Here is a 12,572-nt window from a genome sequence, read left to right as displayed (position 1 = left end):
GTTTCGCTAATTTCTATCGGCGTTTCATTCGTAATTTCGGTCAAGTGGCTGCCCCTCTCACAGCTCTGACTTCTGTCAAGACTTGCTTTAAGTGGTCCGGTTCCGCCCAGGGAGCTTTTGATCTCCTCAAGAAGCGTTTTACATCCGCCCCTATCCTTGTTACTCCTGACGTCACTAAACAATTCATTGTCGAGGTTGACGCTTCAGAGGTGGGCGTGGGAGCCATTCTGTCCCAGCGCTTCCAGTCTGACGATAAGGTCCATCCTTGCGCTTACTTTTCTCATCGCCTGTCGCCATCGGAACGCAACTATGATGTGGGTAACCGCGAACTGCTCGCCATCCGCTTAGCCATAGGCGAATGGCGACAGTGGTTGGAGGGGGCGACCGTCCCTTTTGTCGTTTGGACTGACCATAAGAACCTTGAGTACATTCGTTCTGCCAAACGACTTAATGCACGTCAAGCTCGTTGGGCGTTGTTTTTCGCTCGTTTCGAGTTCGTGATTTCCTATCGCCCGGGAAATAAGAACACCAAGCCTGATGCCTTATCCCGTCTCTTTAGTTCTCCTGTGGCTTCTACCGACCCCGAGGGGATTCTCCCTGAAGGGCGTGTTGTCGGGTTGACTGTCTGGGGAATCGAGAGACAGGTAAAGCAAGCACTCACTCACACTGCGTCGCCGCGCGCTTGTCCTAGTAACCTTCTGTTCGTTCCTGTCTCTACTCGTCTGGCTGTTCTTCAGTGGGCTCATTCTGCCAAGTTAGCTGGCCACCCCGGCGTTCGGGGTACGCTTGCTTCTATTCGCCAGCGGTTTTGGTGGCCTACTCAGGAGCGGGACACGCGCCGTTTCGTGGCTGCTTGTTCGGACTGCGCGCAGACTAAGTCAGGTAACTCTCCTCCTGCCGGTCGTCTCAGACCGCTTCCCATTCCTTCTCGACCATGGTCTCACATCGCCTTAGACTTTATTACCGGTCTGCCTTCGTCTGCGGGGAAGACTGTGATTCTTACGGTTATCGATAGGTTCTCTAAGGCGGCACATTTCATTCCCCTCGCTAAGCTTCCTTCCGCTAAGGAGACGGCACAAGTCATCATTGAGAATGTGTTCAGAATTCATGGCCTCCCGTTAGACGCCGTTTCAGACAGAGGCCCGCAATTCACGTCACAGTTTTGGAGGGAGTTCTGTCGTTTGATTGGTGCTTCCGTCAGTCTCTCTTCCGGGTTTCATCCCCAGTCTAACGGTCAAGCAGAAAGGGCCAATCAGTCGATTGGTCGCATATTACGCAGTCTTTCGTTTCGAAACCCTGCGTCTTGGGCAGAACAGCTCCCCTGGGCTGAGTACGCTCACAACTCGCTTCCTTCGTCTGCTACCGGGCTATCTCCGTTTCAGAGTAGTCTTGGGTACCAGCCTCCTCTGTTCTCGTCCCAGCTCGCCGAGTCCAGCGTTCCCTCCGCTCAGGCTTTTGTCCAACGTTGTGAGCGCACCTGGAGGAGGGTCAGGTCTGCACTTTGCCGTTACAGGGCGCAGACTGTGAGAGCCGCCAATAAACGTAGGATTAGGAGTCCTAGGTATTGTCGCGGTCAGAAAGTGTGGCTTTCCACTCGTAACCTTCCCCTTACGACAGCTTCTCGCAAGTTGACTCCGCGGTTCATTGGTCCGTTCCGTGTCTCTCAGGTCGTCAATCCTGTCGCGACTGTTTCTTCCGCGACATCTTCGTCGCGTCCACCCTGTCTTCCATGTCTCTTGTGTCAAGCCTTTTCTTCGCGCCCCCGTTCGTCTTCCCCCCCCCCCCCCCCGTCCTTGTCGAGGGCGCTCCTATTTACAAGGTACGGAAGATCATGGACATGCGTTCTCGGGGACGTGGTCACCAGTACTTAGTGGATTGGGAGGGTTACGGTCCTGAGGAGAGGAGTTGGGTTCCATCTCGGGACGTGCTGGACCGTTCGTTGATTGATGATTTCCTTCGTTGCCGCCAGGGTTCCTCCTCGAGTGCGCCAGGAGGCGCTCGGTGAGTGGGGGGGTACTGTCATGTTTTGTCTTTGATCTTCATGTCTTGTCCCTGTGCTTCCCTCTGCTGGTCTTATTAGGTTCTTTCCCTCTTTCTCTCTCTCTCTCTCCTCCTCCCTCTCTCCCTCTCCCGCTCTCTCTCTCTATCGTTCCGTTCCTGCTCCCAGCTGTTTCTCATTCTCCTAACGACCTCATTTACTCTTTCACACCTGTCCCCTATTTTGCCCTCTGATTAGAGTCCCTATTTCTCCCTCTGTTTTCCGCTTCTGTCCTGGTCGGATTCTTGTTTGATGTTTGCTGTTCCTGTGTCCTTGTTCCGCCCTGTCGTGTTCTTTGCCTTCTTCAGATGCTGCGTGTGAGCAGGTGTCTATGTCAGCTACGGCCAGTGCCTTCCTGAAGCGACCTGCAGTCTGTGGTCGCGTCTCCAGTCGTTCCTCTCTATTGACGAGAGGATTTCAGTTCCTGTTTTGGATTGACCATTGATAATATCCAGGAGAATCATTATTTGTTTAAGACTGGAATAAAGACTCTGTTTCTATTACGTCGCTTTTGGGTCCTCATTCACCAGCATAACAGTCCCTTTCCCCTTTACACTCAGGAGGAGACAGGAAGTTAATCTACAAGTCACACTGTCACTGGTGACACCCATCATCATCCCCTACCTCTCACAATGAACCATGCCAAAATCAACTTCACTTACTTCAAAACCTACTTAACAACTTAACCTAACTAACTTAACAACTTAACCTACTTAACTTAGCCTGGCTATAGTTGAATCACCAAGACTGCATATCCAAGAACCGTCTTGGGGATTCGGTTGTGGCTTCATTGACTGTTTATCATAAAGACATCACATGACTACATTCCCCACATTGGCCTAGTACCGCCAATGTGGGGAATGTATCCCGCGGACCGGATACAGACCCAGAACATGGTCAATACTCACCCCCCCCCCTTCGACCGCTAGTATCATATAAACACACGAGACATGGTAGAATGCCTAGCATTGCAGAAAATTTGCTTTAAAACGTTAAAATAAATCTCTGCCCCATGGCAAAATGTGTAGAAACTGCAACATTTTCTCTCCGCCAACAAGAGGGGTGTGAACAGTTTAGGGTCACATGGGTTGCGAGGTGGGGGTTTTGTTACTACGCTGATAAATTCCATCCAGACCTTTTAGGAAATTTGTGTGACCGGACCTTCTCAAATAGTACTGGAGTACCCATGCAATTGTAGTTTCCTCAGATACCACTATAGCTGCAAGCTTCCTTCCTCAGATACCACTACAGCTGCAAGCTCCCTTCCTCAGATACCACTTCAGCTCCAAGCTCCCTTCCTCAGATACCACTACAGCTGCAAGCTCCCTTCCTCAGATACCACTACAGCTCCAAGCTTCCTTCCTCAGATACCACTACAGCTGCAAGCTCCCTTCCTCAGATACCACTTCAGCTCCAAGCTCCCTCCCTCAGATACCACTACAGCTGCAAGCTCCCTTCCTCAGATACCACTACAGCTCCAAGCTTCCTTCCTCAGATACCACTACAGCTGCAAGCTCCCTTCCTCAGATACCACTACAGCTGCAAGCTTCCTTCCTCAGAAAACACTACAGCTGCAAGCTTCCTTCCTCAGATACCACTACAGCTGCAAGCTCCCTTCCTCAGATACCACTACAGCTCCAAGCTTCCTTCCTCAGATACCACTACAGCTGCAAGCTCCCTTCCTCAGATACCACTTCAGCTCCAAGCTCCCTTCCTCAGATACCACTACAGCTGCAAGCTCCCTTCCTCAGATACCACTACAGCTCCAAGCTTCCTTCCTCAGATACCACTACAGCTGCAAGCTCCCTTCCTCAGATACCACTACAGCTGCAAGCTTCCTTCCTCAGAAAACACTACAGCTGCAAGCTTCCTTCCTCAGATACCACTACAGCTGCAAGCTTCCTTCCTCAGATACCACTACAGCTGCAAGCTTCCTTCCTCAGAAAACACTACAGCTGCAAGCTTCCTTCCTCAGATACCACTACAGCTGCAAGCTCCCTTCCTCAGATACCACTACAGCTGCAAGCTCCCTTCCTCAGATACCACTACAGCTCCAAGCTCCCTTCCTCAGATACCACTACAGCTGCAAGCTTCCTTCCTCAGATACCACTACAGCTCCAAGCTCCCTTCCTCAGATACCACTACAGCTGCAAGCTTCCTTCCTCAGATACCACTACAGCTGCAAGCTTCCTTCCTCAGATACCACTACAGCTCCAAGCTTCCTTCCTCAGATACCACTACAGCTCCAAGCTCCCTTCCTCAGATACCACTTCAGCTGCAAGCTCCCTTCCTCAGATACCACTACAGCTCCAAGCTCCCTTCCTCAGATACCACTACAGCTGCAAGCTTCCTTCCTCAGATACCACTACAGCTGCAAGCTTCCTTCCTCAGATACCACTACAGCTCCAAGCTTCCTTCCTCAGATACCACTACAGCTCCAAGCTCCCTTCCTCAGATACCACTACAGCTGCAAGCTTCCTTCCTCAGATACCACTACAGCTGCAAGCTTCCTTCCTCAGATACCACTACAGCTCCAAGCTTCCTTCCTCAGATACCACTACAGCTGCAAGCTTCCTTCCTCAGATACCACTACAGCTGCAAGCTCCCTTCCTCAGATACCACTACAGCTCCAAGCTCCCTTCCTCAGATACCACTACAGCTCCAAGCTCCCTTCCTCAGATACCACTACAGCTCCAAGCTTCCTTCCTCAGATACCACTACAGCTGCAAGCTTCCTTCCTCAGATACCACTACAGCTCCAAGCTTCCTTCCTCAGATACCACTACAGCTCCAAGCTTCCTTCCTCAGATACCACTTCAGCTCCAAGCTTCCTTCCTCAGATACCACTACAGCTCCAAGCTTCCTTCCTCAGATACCACTACAGCTCCAAGCTTCCTTCCTCAGATACCACTACAGCTCCAAGCTTCCTTCCTCAGATACCCCTACAGCTCCAAGCTCCCTTCCTCAGATACCACTACAGCTCCAAGCTCCCTTCCTCAGATACCCCTACAGCTGCAAGCTCCCTTCCTCAGATACCCCTATAGCTGCAAGCTCCCTTCCTCAGATACCACTACAGCTCCAAGCTCCCTCAGATACCACTACAGCTCCAAGCTCCCTTCCTCAGATACCACTACAGCTGCAAGCTCCCTTCCTCAGATACCCCTATAGCTGCAAGCTCCCTCCATGTACACCAGGTGGTGCAAATACCCTAAAAATGCTATTGTTCTCAACTTAAATTAAAAGCATATCACATCTACACTGAACAAAAAAATATAAACGCAACATACAGCAATTTCAAAGATTTTACTGAGTTAACATTTCATTAAAGGAAATCAGTCAATTGAAATAAATTCATCAGGCCCTAATATATGGATTTCACATGACTGGGAATACAGATATTCTTCTGTTGGTCACAGATACCTTTAAATGAAAGGTAGGTGCACGGATTAGAACACCAGTCAGTATCTGGTGTGACCAGCAGTTTCCCTCATGCAGTGCTTACACATCTGCATAGAGTTGACCAGGCTGTTGATTGTGGTCTCACTCCTCTTCAATGGCTGTGCAAAGTTGCTGGATATTAGCGGGAAGTGGAACACGCTGTCGTACATGTCCATCCAGAGCATCCCAAACATGCTCAATAAGTGACATGTCTGGTGAGTATGCAGGCCGTGGAAGAACAGGGACATGTTCAGCTTCAAGGAATTGCGTACAGATCTGTGCCTTATCATGCTGAAACATGAGGTGATGGTGGTGAATGAACGGCACGACAATGGGCCTTAGGATGTCGTCACGGTATCTCTGTGGTTTCAATGTGCCATTGATAAAATGCAATTGTGTTCATTGTCCATGGATTATGCCTGCCCATACCATAATCCCAACTTCACCACGGGGCACTCTGTTCCCAATCTTGACATAAGCAAAACGCTCGCCCACACGACGCCATACACCCTATCTGCCATCTGTTACTGTTGAAACCGGGATTCATCCGTGAAGAGCACATTTCTCCAGCGTGCCAGTGGCCATCGAAGGTGAGCATTTCCCCACTGAAGTCGGTTACGACGACCGAACTGCAGTCAGGTCAAGACCCTAGTGAGGACGATGAGTATGCAGATGAGCTTCCCTGAGATGGTTTCTGACAGTTTGTGCAGAAATTCTTTGGTTGTGCAGTTTCATCTGCAGTTTTTTAGAGTGGCCTTTTATTGTCCCCAGCACAAGGTTAGGGTTAGGGTTAGGGTTAGGTTCTTGATATGCCACACCTGTCAGGTGGATGGATTATCTTGGCAAAGGAGAAATGCTCACTAACATGGATGTAAACAAATTTGTGCACAACATTTAAGAGAAATAAGCTTTTTGTGCTTATGGAAAATGTCTAGGATCTTCTATTTCAGCTCACGAAACATGGGACCAACACTTTACATGTTGCCTTTATATCAGTATCTGTAGTGCTCCTGTTTTTTATACAGCTGCCACTACTCTTTGCACTCATACGCCTTGTAATTTACTTTGTCATATTTGTTATTTTCTTTGTATATGTGCAGATGTAGTATCTTAATTTGATCACTCTTTTAATGCTGACAATTTTCCTGCACCGTAGGAAATGCAGATGAGCTTTGTGATTTACATAATCAAGAAGCTCATCTGAAAACCCGCAATAACACACAGTTATATTAACAGTATTTCCCTTGTCACAGCCTAATTATAGCCAGTCATCAATCAAGCAACAGTATGGACTAAACATTCAAATCCTTTTGCCGCAGGATTATTTTGCTACGACAATACGCTATGCAATTGGCGCAGCAAGTAGCCTTGTAGGTTTTTCATTTTGTAGGCTTTTTAAATGGTCTTCAGCGCAACAACTTCCTGAAAGGCATCTGGCGGAAGTAAATTCATCCACAAACACAAATATATTTTTTTATATATGAATTTTTTATATATAACAAATTTCATGAATTTGATGATATAATCGTCACGCCCATTCAAAAGACCAGGGACATGAACACCGAAGTATGACGTAGGAACAGGTAACTTGCACAGGGTATACTGGTCAAATCAAGATCCTACATTTGTATATGCCAGTTGTTTTTTTTATTGCGCTCCAATGGGCCAATAAAGAATCTTTACCAACCAGTGCACCATGTTTGTTGGCTACATATGTTGAAAAGGTGTTGTCACTAGTGTAGCTAGTCAAGTGTAAGGATTGCAGCAGAGCTACAGCTTGACATCAACAGATTGAGGGTGTTTTTCATAGTTTTCTCTCTCCTCACCACGTCCTCCGCTGTGACTGAGCAGAGACGATGCAGAGGACACAGACAGTGAGCAACGGTCTGTGTGTGTGCCTTTGTGTGTATCTGTGTGTATATATGTGTGTCTGTGTGTGTGTGTGCATGCATGGTGTGTGTTGAGAGACAGGGTGGTTGTGTGATGGTGATGGTATTAAACTAAATAATACAAGGTCAACATAAAAACATTTCATGGTGTGAAGGAGGGAGGGAGGGAGGGAGAGAGAGGGGGGGGAGAGGGAGAGAGGGAGAGAGAGGGGGGGAGAGGGAGGGAGGGAGAGAGAGGGGGGAGGGAGCGAGAGAGGGAGAGAGAGGGGGGGAGGGACGGAGATGAGAGGGGGAGGGAGAGAGAGGGGGGGAGAGAGAGGGGGAGGGAGAGAGAGGCTGAGAAGAGATGACTATCTGTTGTGGTATTTCTAGTGTAATGCTCAAGGAGAAAGGAGTACAGGATAGGGGTGTGGCTTAGGTTATGACATTCACTCAATGAGAGAGAGGACTGTGTGTGTGAGAGAGGGAGAGACAGGGAGGAGGACTGTTCATGTGAGAGAGAGAATATGAATTGAATATGAATTGGCTGATTATCTCTACTCTGTCAGAGATACGAAGCAGAGACAGAGCCTTACCAAGTACAGGCTGAGTGACCACCGATTGGCAATAGAAACCTGCAGACATAAAAAGACATGGCTACCCAAAGAGGAGCGTGTATGTGGTCACTGCACGACTGGGGAGGTCGAGACAGAGATGCACTTTCTCCTTTACTGTGATAAATATTCTTCACCAGGAGATTCATTATTCACGGAAATTACTACATTTATTCAGAATGTTAACTTATTAAACCCAGAGAATAAACTAAAAATGCTCATTGGTAAAGGAGCAACGGCTCCTCTGGCAGCTAAATATGTATTTGCCTGCAATAGCCTGAGGGACACTGTGTAACGCTTTTCGCCGTCAGATGAAGAGTAGTCGGACCAAAGCGCAGCGTGGTAAGTGTTCATGTTAATTTATTAAATCAGAACACTAAACAAAATAACAAAGAGAAGGAATGAAAACGAAACAGTCCTGTAAGGTGCAGCAACACAAAACAGAAAACAACTACCCACAAAACACAGGTGGAAAAAGGCTACCTAAGTATGGTTCTCAATCAGAGACAACGATAGACAGCTGCCTCTGATTGAGAACCACATCCGGCCAAACACACAGAAAATAAAATATAGAACACAAAACATAGAATACCCACCCCAACTCACGCCCTGACCAACCAAAATAGAGACATAAAAAGGATCTCTAAGGTCAGGGCGTGACAGTACCCCCCCCCCCCCCAAAAGGTGCGGACTCCGGACGCAAAACCTAAACCTATAGGGGAGGGTCTGGGTGGGCATCTATCCGCGGTGCCGGCTCTGGTTCGGGACGTGGACCCCGCTCCACCTTAAGCTTGGCCCACTTATGTGGCGCCTTTGGAGCGGGAACCCTCGCCACCGACCCCGGACTGGGGACCCTCGCAGCGGGCCCCAGACAGGAGGGCGACTGGCAGCTCCGGACAGGAGGGCGACTCTGGCAGCTCCGGACAGGAGGGCGACTCTGGCAGCTCCGGACAGGAGGGCGACTCTGGCAGCTCCGGACAGGAGGGCGACTCTGGCAGCTCCGGACAGGAGGGCGACTCTGGCAGCTCCGGACAGGAGGGCGACTCTGGCAGCTCCGGACAGGAGGGCGACTCTGGCAGCTCCGGACAAGAGGGAGACTCTGGCAGCTCCGGACAGGAGGGAGACTCTGGCAGCTCCGGACAGGAGGGAGACTGGCAGCTCCGGACAGGAGGGAGACTCTGGCAGCTCCGGACTGGAGGAAGACTCTGGAGGGAGGAGACGCAGAGACAGTCTGGTGCGTGGGGCTGCCACAGGGCCCACCAGGCTGGGGAGACCTACAGGAGGCCTGGTGCGTGGAGGAGGCACCGGATAAACCGGGCTGTGGGGGAGCACTGGAGCTCTGGTGCGCAGCCTTGGCACCACTCCTCCAGGCTGGATGACCACTTTAGCCCGGACCCTCCAGAGTGCAGGCACAGGTCGAACCGGGCTGTGGGGGAGCACTGGAGCTCTGGTGCGCAGCCTTGGCACCACTCCTCCAGGCTGGATGACCACTTTAGCCCGGACCCTCCAGAGTGCAGGCACAGGTCGAACCGGGCTGTGGGGGAGCACTGGAGATCTGGTGCATACCACTCGCACCTCTCCATTAGGCTCAATGCCCACTTTCGCCCGGCACGGGCGGAGCGCAGGCATAGGACGAACAGCACCCTCCCAGCGCCCCGGAGACACAGTACGCAGAGCCGGCGCAGGATACCCTGGGCCGAAACGGCGCACCGGAGACCAAACACGCTGAGCTGGCACAATCCGCCCTGGCTAGATGCCCACCCAGACCCTCCCCTATATCTTTAGGTTTTTCGTCCGGAGTCCGCACCTTTGGGGGGGGGGTATTGTCCCGCCGTGACCTTAGAGATCCTTTTTATGTCTCTATTTTGGTTGGTCAGGGCGTGAGTTGGGGTGGGCATTCTATGTTTTGTGTTCTATATTTTATTTTCTGTGTGTTTGGCCGGATGTGGTTCTCAATCAGAGGCAGCTGTCTATCGTTGTCTCTGATTGAGAACCATACTTAGGCAGCCTTTTCCCACCTGTGTTTTGTGGGTAGTTGTTTTCTGTTTAGTGTTGCTGCACCTTACAGGACTGTTTCGTTTTCGTTCATTTCTCTTTGTTATTTTTGTTTAGTGTTCTGATTTAATAAAAATATAACATGAACACTTACCACGCTGCGTTTTGGTCCGATGACTACTCTTCATCCGAAGACGAATATCGTTACACACTGACTAATAACATCTGCATAATAAACAGTAGCTTACTCATTATTAGTATTATTGTTATTACTATTATTATTATTATTATTGTTGTGATTATTAATCCAAAAGAGTAATGGTATGGGTAGTAGGGGTGATGATAGTTGTTTAATGATGATGGTAGTTGTAGTACTGATGTAATGGTGAAGATGACAGATAGTTTAGGTAGTTAGTTATATGTTAGTTATAGTTTAATTTTTCATGTTTAGCCTTTTATATCTATTATATTTATACTATTGACTGTTACCATTTTATTGTTGTTATTTTATTTTATATTTGTTTGTATTATTATTTACTAAAATTATATATTATTATTCTTCATTATTTTATTACAATGTATATTGTATACATTGTTGCTTTGGCAATATTGACGCAATGTTTTTCATGCCAATAAAACAGCTTGATTTTGAATTTGATAGCGAGACAGAGGAGGACTGTTTATCTGAGAGAGGGAGACAGAGAGGAGGACTGTTTATGTGAGAGAGGGAGACAGAGAGGAGGACTGTTCATCTGAGAGAGGGAGACAGAGAGGAGGACTGTTTATCTGAGAGAGGGAGACAGAGAGGAGGACTGTTCATCTGAGAGAGGGAGACAGAGAGGAGGACTGTTCATGTGAGAGAGGGAGACAGAGAGGAGGACTGTTTATGTGAAAGAGGGAGACAGAGAGGAGGACTGTTCATCTGAGAGAGGGAGACAGAGAGGAGGACTGTTCATCTGAGAGAGGGAGACAGAGAGGAGGACTGTTCATCTGAGAGAGGGAGACAGAGAGGAGGACTGTTTATGTGAAAGAGGGAGACAGAGAGGAGGACTGTTCATCTGAGAGAGGGAGACAGAGAGGAGGACTGTTCATCTGAGAGAGGGAGACAGAGAGGAGGACTGTTCATCTGAGAGAGGGAGACAGAGAGGAGGACTGTTTATGTGAAAGAGGGAGACAGAGAGGAGGACTGTTCATCTGAGAGAGGGAGACAGAGAGGAGGACTGTTCATCTGAGAGAGGGAGACAGAGAGGAGGGTTGTTTATGTGAGAGATGGAGAGACAGAGAGGAGGACTGTTTATGTGAAAGAGGGAGAGATGGAGAGACAGAGAGGAGGGCTGTTTATGTGAGAGATGGAGAGATAGAGAGACAGAGAGGAGGGCTGTTTATGTGAGAGATGGAGAGACAGAGAGACAGAGAGGAGGGCTGTTTATGTGAGAGAGGGAGACAGAGAGGAGGACTGTTTATGTGAAAGAGGGAGAGATGGAGAGACAGAGAGGAGGGCTGTTTATGTGAGAGATGGAGAGACAGAGAGACAGAGAGGAGGGCTGTTTATGTGAGAAATGGAGAGATAGAGAGGAGGCCTGTTTATGTGAGAGATGGAGAGATGGAGAGACAGAGAGGAGGGCTGTTTATGTGAGAGATGGAGAGATGGAGAGACAGAGAGGAGGCCTGTTTATGTGAGAGATGGAGAGATGGAGAGACAGAGAGCAGGGCTGTTTATGTGAGAGATGGAGAGACAGAGAGGAGGGCTGTTTATGTGAGAGATGGAGAGATGGAGAGACAGAGAGGAGGGTTGTTTATGTGAGAGATGGAGAGATGGAGAGACAGAGAGGAGGGCTGTTTATGTGAGAGATGGAGAGACAGAGAGGAGGGCTGTTTATGTGAGAGATGGAGAGATGGAGAGACAGAGAGGAGGGCTGTTTATGTGAGAGATGGAGAGATGGAGAGACAGAGAGGAGGGCTGTTTATGTGAGAGATAGAGAGACAGAGAGGAGGGCTGTTTATGTGAGAGAGGGAGACAGAGAGGAGGGCTGTTCATGTGAGAGATGGAGAGATAGAGAGACAGAGAGGAGGGCTGTTTATGTGAGAGAGGGAGAGATGGAGAGACAGAGAGGAGGGTTGTTTATGTGAGAGAGGGAGAGACAGAGAGGAGGACTGTTCATGTGAGAGATGGAGAGACAGAGAGGGTTGTTTATGTGAGAGATGGAGAGATGGAGAGACAGAGAGGAGGACTGTTCATGTGAGAGATGGAGAGACAGAGAGGGTTGTTTATGTGAGAGAGGGAGATAGAGAGACAGAGATGAGGGCTGTTTATGTGAGAGATGGAGAGACAGAGAGGGTTGTTTATGTGAGAGAGGGAGAGATAGGGAGGAGGGCTGTTTATGTGAGAGATGGAGAGACAGAGAGGGTTGTTTATGTGAGAGAGGGAGACAGAGAGGAGGGCTGTTCATGTGAGAGATGGAGAGATGGAGAGACAGAGAGGAGGGTTGTTTATGTGAGAGATGGAGAGACAGAGAGGGTTGTTTATGTGAGAGAGGGAGAGATAGAGAGACAGAGAGGAGGGCTGTTCATGTGAGAGAGGGAAAGAAAAAGAGAGATAAGGAGAAGCAAGCTGTGTTTG

At 49.0% G+C, this 12,572-nt stretch overlaps 1 long non-coding RNA gene across 1 annotated transcript in view; it reads left to right on the top strand.

The window, feature by feature from the left end:
* The first annotated feature begins 12,362 nt into the window (after positions 1–12,362).
* Positions 12,363–12,572, top strand: part of LOC139559140 (uncharacterized) — a 5,243-nt gene continuing 5,033 nt past the window's right edge. The window contains exon 1 of the long non-coding RNA XR_011671696.1: positions 12,363–12,572. This exon is cut by the window's right edge and continues 136 nt beyond it. This is a non-coding gene — a long non-coding RNA (uncharacterized lncRNA).

The sequence above is a fragment of the Salvelinus alpinus genome, chromosome 29 (genome assembly GCF_045679555.1).
Source record: "Salvelinus alpinus chromosome 29, SLU_Salpinus.1, whole genome shotgun sequence".
NCBI classification, from domain to species: Eukaryota; Metazoa; Chordata; class Actinopteri; order Salmoniformes; family Salmonidae; genus Salvelinus; species Salvelinus alpinus.
The sequence above is the reverse complement of the archived record's forward strand: the minus strand, read 5'-3'. Positions and strand labels throughout refer to the sequence as shown.